Here is a 7,365-nt window from a genome sequence, read left to right on the forward strand (position 1 = left end):
GACAGGTCTTGCAGTAAAGAGACATGCTCAGCTTTGCCTGATGCTCCCATGAGTTTGACCCTGTTACCTGGCTAACTGTATTGGCTGTTTCCCATCTCTCAAGCCAGATGATTTGTCCCAGGAATTTTGCTAGTACAGTTTGGGAACTATTGGTCTAGGGAGAAAATAGTGTGAGTAAAACGAATAATTTAGTCACAGGGAAGTAGATTCACGGGCCTATCCTCCTGGTTGTGATTCATAATGAAGTCCAGATTTATAGGTGATGTAGTACTGAAGCCATCTTGAAATTCTTCCACCCTACGAGGAAACTTTCTGGGGAGAGAGAAATGTTCGATATTTTGATTTAATTTTTTTTAGAGAGACTCATCACCAAGCCTGGCTAATGTTCCATATTTTCACCTGGGTGTTGGTGACACTCCATGCTTACATTTGCTAAAACGTATCAAATTGGACACTCAACAGCTATGCATTTCATTGTATATACTTTTTTTTGTCAAATAAAATCTTCCCTGTATCTCTGTGAAATGCTTGATACACGCAAAAACTGAGACTCGACATATTGAAATGACTTTTTTAGGGTCATATAATAGCTTTGTGTGGGATCCAGAATAAAAGTGGGGTCTTCGGACTCCTATTTCATGACTCAGTCTCCCAAATTATATTGCTTAATTTGTTTTCCTTGAAATCGGAGATAGTTCTGTACAAGTATCTACTAAATAAACTCTCTCTCATTCTAATTGAAGTGATTACATTGCTGGCTGAGGAATAAGGATACTGGCAATTTGGAAAGGAATTCAGTATACTTATGAATGTACGGTATGCCAAAGATCGATGTTAATGAGCCCAAGGAACCATTACCAAATCAATGTATTAGGCCTTTATATACATATCATACGTCAATTTTTAGTATCTATTTGTTTAAAAATAATTTCTTATTCATTACTACATTTGTTTAACAATCACGTGTCTACATTTCCATGTTTACCTTTTAATCTTGCCTACTGCTATAGAGGATCATTCAAAACATTTATTACTTTGCTCTTGTTATCAAGCTAATAGATTATCCTTAAGATAACAAGTGGTTGTGATTTAGAAGAAAAGCATACCTAGGAACCCAGGGTCCATCATGTGGACAGAGTAAGGAAAATTTTGAAGAAATTAGCAAGTAACAATATAGCTAATTTCCTTTTAAAAAAAATGCTTGGAGCATATGTCTTAATCATTATTTTTGCAGATGTGTAAATATTATGAATCCATAATGTGTTATTTAGTACTCTCCAGTATGCTTTTGTTATTATAAATTTTTTGAGAAGGAAGAGCAAGTTAAATTCAATTCAAATATTTCAGACAATTCAAAATATATTATGTTTGGATGATAATTGTATATCATCTGGATACCTAATCAACCTAATACAAACTCATGAAAAACATTATAGCCTTGATATACATACTTTGGTAAAAATAAAAGAAAACGTTTTGGTGTAATTTAAAGGAACATTTAAATATGAAGTTATTTTATTCCTGCTTAGCCAAGTAAATAGAGAAAAATTATTAGTGATATTTTGAGATTTCGGCTTTAAAGATAAAAGGCAGACTAAGAAAGTCAGTAGTAACAATTCCTGGCATTTGTGCTTATATGCACACACACTCCACACAATTATCTGTTCATTAAAAAAAAAAAAAAAGGCCGGGCGTCGTGGCTCACGCCTGTAATCCCAGCACTTTGGGAGGCCGAGGCGGGCGGATCACAAGGTCAGGAGATCGAGACCATCCTGGTTAACACGGTGAAACCCCGTCTCTACTAAAAATACAAAAATTAGCCGGGCGCGGTGGCGGGCGCCTGTAGTCCCAGCTACTCGGGAAACTGAGGCAGGAGAATGGCGTGAACCCAGGAGGCGGAGCTTGCAGTGAGCCGAGATCGCGCCACTGCACTCCAGCCTGGGCGACAGACCGAGACTCCGTCTCAAAAAAAAAAAAAAAAAAAAAGACGCGATTCTTATTCATGTCCAGAGTTGGTCTGTGCAAACATAGGACCTGTTCCAGGCTGGGCTGATGAGTCTCTTCCTTGAGATACTAGGTCTGAAACTGAGAGTCTGTTTGGTATCTGTTTAGTGCCTGAAGCAGTGAGATGGAAAGCACAAGAGATGCTGTTAGCCCTGTTTCCTGCCATGCAGTTCTGCAGAACAAGAGAAAAAACCAAGTGAGATGTGCAGATAAGAGCAGAGGGGAGAGACAGGAGACAGAACACAGTACGCAGCTTATTCAGGCTCCTGGTTTTAGTTTTTTATAAGGTTCAATTGCATTCTCATTCTCAGGTTTCGAAAGACCTTTTCACATTCTCATAATAAATTATTTTTCCTTAAGCCAGTGTGAGGATCTATTTTCATAGAATGATTTTTTGAAATAAAAATTTTAAAAATCTATTCGGATATATTTTAGTATATCTAGAATACATGCTCCAATTGGAAGACTTGAAGACCTGCCTAGAAACAAATGAAATGTCAGCTCATTCTTTAGGTGATGAATTTGCAATGCAAATATGAAGTTACCCTATATTTGATAAGCCCAAATTCATTAGAGGCACTTCTGAGAGCTGGTTCTGAAAAAAAGAAGACAGAAAACAGACAAAGGCAGTTAAGACAGTTCTCATATGGTTGAGGGATTTTCTTCCATGTGGCATTTTCAAAGAAGAGCCAATAAAGTAGATACCTGACATTTGGGATGAATAATTTACAAGAGGTGTGTATAGAAATCATTGAGATAGTCCATTTCCAAACCACCACTGCAGACATACTCTTCTCAGCTTCTTCATCAGTGCAATGGGGTTGACAATATCTACTCACTGAATTTACTGCCTGGCCGCAGTGAGGTTGTGTCACGATTGGGATGCAATGCAGCCTAGTTGAAGACGGTCACTAAAGACCCCAGGGACTGACTCCTGTCTCCAAATCAAGCCTCCACAAAAGGACACATAAAATATCCTTCACGTATGACTCACAAATAGCTGAAGCATGAATGTTAACTCCATCATGTCAAATCTGTCCTGCGGTTGTAAAATTTAGAAAGGCTCTAAATGCATGGTAATGACATATTTGATGCTGCATAATTCCTCTATCTAAGCGGACAACTTTCCATGTTCAGGGCCTTACGTACAAAAGTCAGATGAGCCCAGCACATTATTTATATAATTATATATATATTTTATATATAAATTATATATAAATTATATATATATTTTATATATAAATTATATATATGATAACTATAATATACAATATATGATATATACAATATAATATATATTTATATAATGTATGTTATATATGATATATAATATATGTTATATATAATATATGTTATATATGATATATAATATATGTTATATATAATATATGTTATATATGATATATAATATATAAATATATATTATATATATTTATATATTTTATGTATATATATTTTTTTCCTGAGGGCCAGACATTGGTACATTGGACAGAGCCACTATTCATTGCAGACACCAGACCATCACTCAGGGAACTGCAGTACAGTTTACTAAATGGGACTGTTGTGGTTGTGTGGATGACTGGGAGACTCTGTCTTATTATGGGCTTTCTACTTATATATTTCCTTTGCTATTTTTATTCATCAACATGTAACTGGACATCCCCTCTTCCACTGCATTTCAGGAGTCTGAGATGGAAAAGTCATCGGTGTTCACTCATATCACAGCTCTAAGTCACTGTGTGTATTGACAGTGCATTCCAAATGAATCCCATAAATGTATTTAGATATGTAAATTGCCTTGAAAATTATGTAGTGCTATTTTGTATATACTTTGTGTAATGACCTGATGCTTATTTGCTATAAAAAAAATCCGTCAGGTTTTTTTTTCTTCTAAGATGTCGAAGATTAAGAGTCTCACAAAAGTTTTATTTATTTTGCTGTAACTATTCTATAGTTATAGCAAAACTAGACTTGTATTATTTTGATGCCTTAATCCAGCCACAGCTGTGCAATATCCAATTTCCAGTAGCGGGGAAGAGTCAGACTCAATGTCAGAGGATCATAGCTCCCCCTCCTGGCCCTGTGCAATTTGTAAATCCTGCTTTTTTGGATTCTTTGGTTACCTATGTCAGACTTAACCCCTTGTAGTTATAAAGGGAAAGCTATCTGAGGATTCTCAATCTTGATTCTTTGGGCCATTTATTATGAACTTGTCAGAGCCAATAAACTTCCTGTGAAACGAAGTTGTCCAGATCAGCACTTTAGAACTTTCCGTGATGATAGAAATGTTTTATATCATGTTACCCACCGTAGTAGCCATGGGCACCTTTGGCTAATGTAACTGAGCAACTGAATTTGTAGTTTTACTTAATTTTAATGAGTTGAAAATTAAGAAGCCCGTGTGTATAGTGAATACCGTATTACATAGTATAGTATAGACACTAGTGGATTCTCTCTGTAAACGTCTCGTTCTGCTGGGGTGTTGCCACTCAGATCACTTACCAAGTTTCCCTAATCGAGAAGAGGAAAGGACAGTTGCACCACACTGTGCCCAAAGTATCCTTTATTCTTCCTTCTGGCATACTTCCCAGCACTTGCTTCTTCAGGGAGCAAGGCATGGCTATGAGGAACATGCGGCTTATAGTTATTTTCTGTGTTATGATACACTTTGCCTCAGCCTCCTTAAGTAACAAAGCCAGCTCTGCACGTTTCAGATATAGTAATCTGCAGAAAGGTGCTGGTATTGGCTTGGGTGACACAGTATTCACAATAAGCCAGAGAAAAGAAAAAGTTGGACATGTAAAGGTGGGCATCTGGACTTTACTACAGTCTTATCTATTTGTGTAGAAGAAATGAGAGATATTTAAGGGTAATCCTAGTGGTAGTGCCAAGGGGGATGACTGGTAATGTGCAAACCTTGAGCATCTTAATCAACAGCATCCACAGCCACCCCCTGAAACCACCCTGGAGAAATGCACCATCTAAGAAAAAACAGTGGCCAAATCCACCCACAGGCCCCTTTAAATAAAAATTCTAGATCGTCCCAAAGTAAACCTGATCCACATAAGAAGTGAATTGTAAAGCAGCTAACATTGAGGAGTCTTCATTTGTTTTAGAAAATGATCCACCAAAGATTTTCTTTACATAGAAAGTCCTTCTAAAGCATTTAATGGTGCAATAAATAGCATGAATTTTTGGAGACATTATGTGAAAAGCAAAGATTCCCCTGTATTTTATAAACCAGAGACTAATGCTCTGAAATAGCCCCGAAGCCCATCACGGCTCAGCATTCCTTCAGGTTTCCTCAGGGAGCTGCCTATAACTTGGTAACGGTATTACTTAAGATTGAAAATTGTTTTGAGGCGGTTTTTATAGAAGACATGAAACAAAGAAGGTTTATTATATTGTGTTGTATTGATTTAATCTCTTTCTATCACACACTGAAATTGTTGCTTTTAAGGAAATAAATACATTTTACTGAGAGTTTCAAGGGAGCTGGGATATATTTTGCTAACAGATCAAATTTTCAAATTCAGCCTTTTCAGTCATTCAGACAGAGAAGAAATGGAATCATTTACAAGACAAATAAAAGGGAGAGATAAATGAGGCAGAAGTCAATGTACAGCCCTTGCGATTGTCATTACCAGTCTCTGACACAAGAGGGAAGCAGAAATTAACTCAAGATGTCTCCCTATTTGTAATTCAAGTCATCCGCAAATAGTCCATTATATGGTAAAGTGGACAAGCATTTAAAGAAAATAGTTAAATGTTCTCATTATGGAACAGTTTATTGTTATTTTAATATTGGAAAGAACTCCCAATACCTGTTTTGCTGCCAGAGGGAGTTTATGGCAAACAATGCACATAGGATTTAAGAGATTAGATTGAAAGTCAAACAAATTCGGAGTCAAGTTGGGCTCAGGTTCATACTGACTGGGTAACCTTGGACAAACCCCTTAGCCTCTCTGAGCCTCTGGAACGGGATGATAATATTTGCCTATATCCCATAATTATTGCAAGAATTACATGAAATAACATGTGTAGGAGGCACATATTTCCAACATAGGTGAAATGCCCCATAAATGGTAGCTGCTATGATTCCTTTTTGAAATTTCTTGAGATAAATTGTTTGCCACTCTTGTTTTGTGAGAATTTTTTTCCAGCCCTGTTGAGGTATACTCAACAAATACAAATGGCATCGATTGAGGGCTTATAATAGGATGTTTTGATATATGCGTACGTTGTAAAATAATTACCACAATCAAGCTAATTAACATATACATCAGGTCACATAGTTACAATATTCTCTGTGTGGTGAGAACACAATAAAATCTGTGAATGAGAAAAATAGAAAGTCTCAGCAAATGAATAGAAATACAAAGGAGAACCAAATGGAGATATTAGAATTGAAAAAGAATGAAGTGAGTTCAGCAAAGTTGCAGGATACAAGCACGATATACAAAATCAATGGTACTTCTATACCACTAATAATGAACAAACAATCGAAGTGAAGAGAATTCCTGGCTTCATATCTAGTTTTCATCTGATAAACAGGGTCATGGTACTATTTGGAATGAAAGAGATTTATGAGGGCGATGATGCCTTTGTTCTCATATATTTAAAAAGTGGTTATGGTGATAGGGTTAAGGGCATTTATTAATTATTCTCTTTCTGAAAAAGCAAAGCTGTGTCACTTGTCAATGTCAAGGGACAGTGATAATATACTGAAAGTAGATGGGAAGGAAGTCTGGATACAGAGGAAATGAAGTATAATGAAGCTTTGGGGCACCATCTTCTGGCTTGATGGTGTTCTCTGGCCCTTTTCTGGCACTTATCTTAGAGGCAGTGGAAGCTGCATCCTGCTGGGATGCCTCAGCTACATGTGCCTGTACTTTGTGGGTGCTCTGGCTGGGGATAAACAGATCACTTTGCTTTTTAGGTAAACAGAACAGGAAGGAGGGACGCTGAGGCCAGACAGGACAGTTACTGGGAAATGGACCTAGCTCTTTGTTTAAAAAGGTCTTTAAGGCATGGTGGATAAAATACGTCCTTAGCTCTGGCCTGTTTTGTGCAGGTGTATGTATCAGACAAGCCTTGCCTGAAAAGTGGAAGATTCCCAGGGCAGTGACATCACAATAGTATTATAACCAGTGGGTAAGGCAAGAGGTTGGAATGTTTGAACCAAGAGGGCTGGCACTTAGAGCACTGCTTAGACCCTGAGCATGCATTGGATTGCTTGTTAGGGAAACTGAGGCAGAAACTCAATCCTATGTACTGGATTAAGATAGTGGGGCAGGAGGTACATTAAGTGGGCACTCTGAGCTTCCCCTGAACCCCTAGTTACTAAATCTGTTAGCAGCA

The sequence above is a fragment of the Gorilla gorilla genome, chromosome 8 (genome assembly GCF_029281585.2).
Source record: "Gorilla gorilla gorilla isolate KB3781 chromosome 8, NHGRI_mGorGor1-v2.1_pri, whole genome shotgun sequence".
NCBI lineage: Eukaryota > Metazoa > Chordata > Mammalia > Primates > Hominidae > Gorilla > Gorilla gorilla.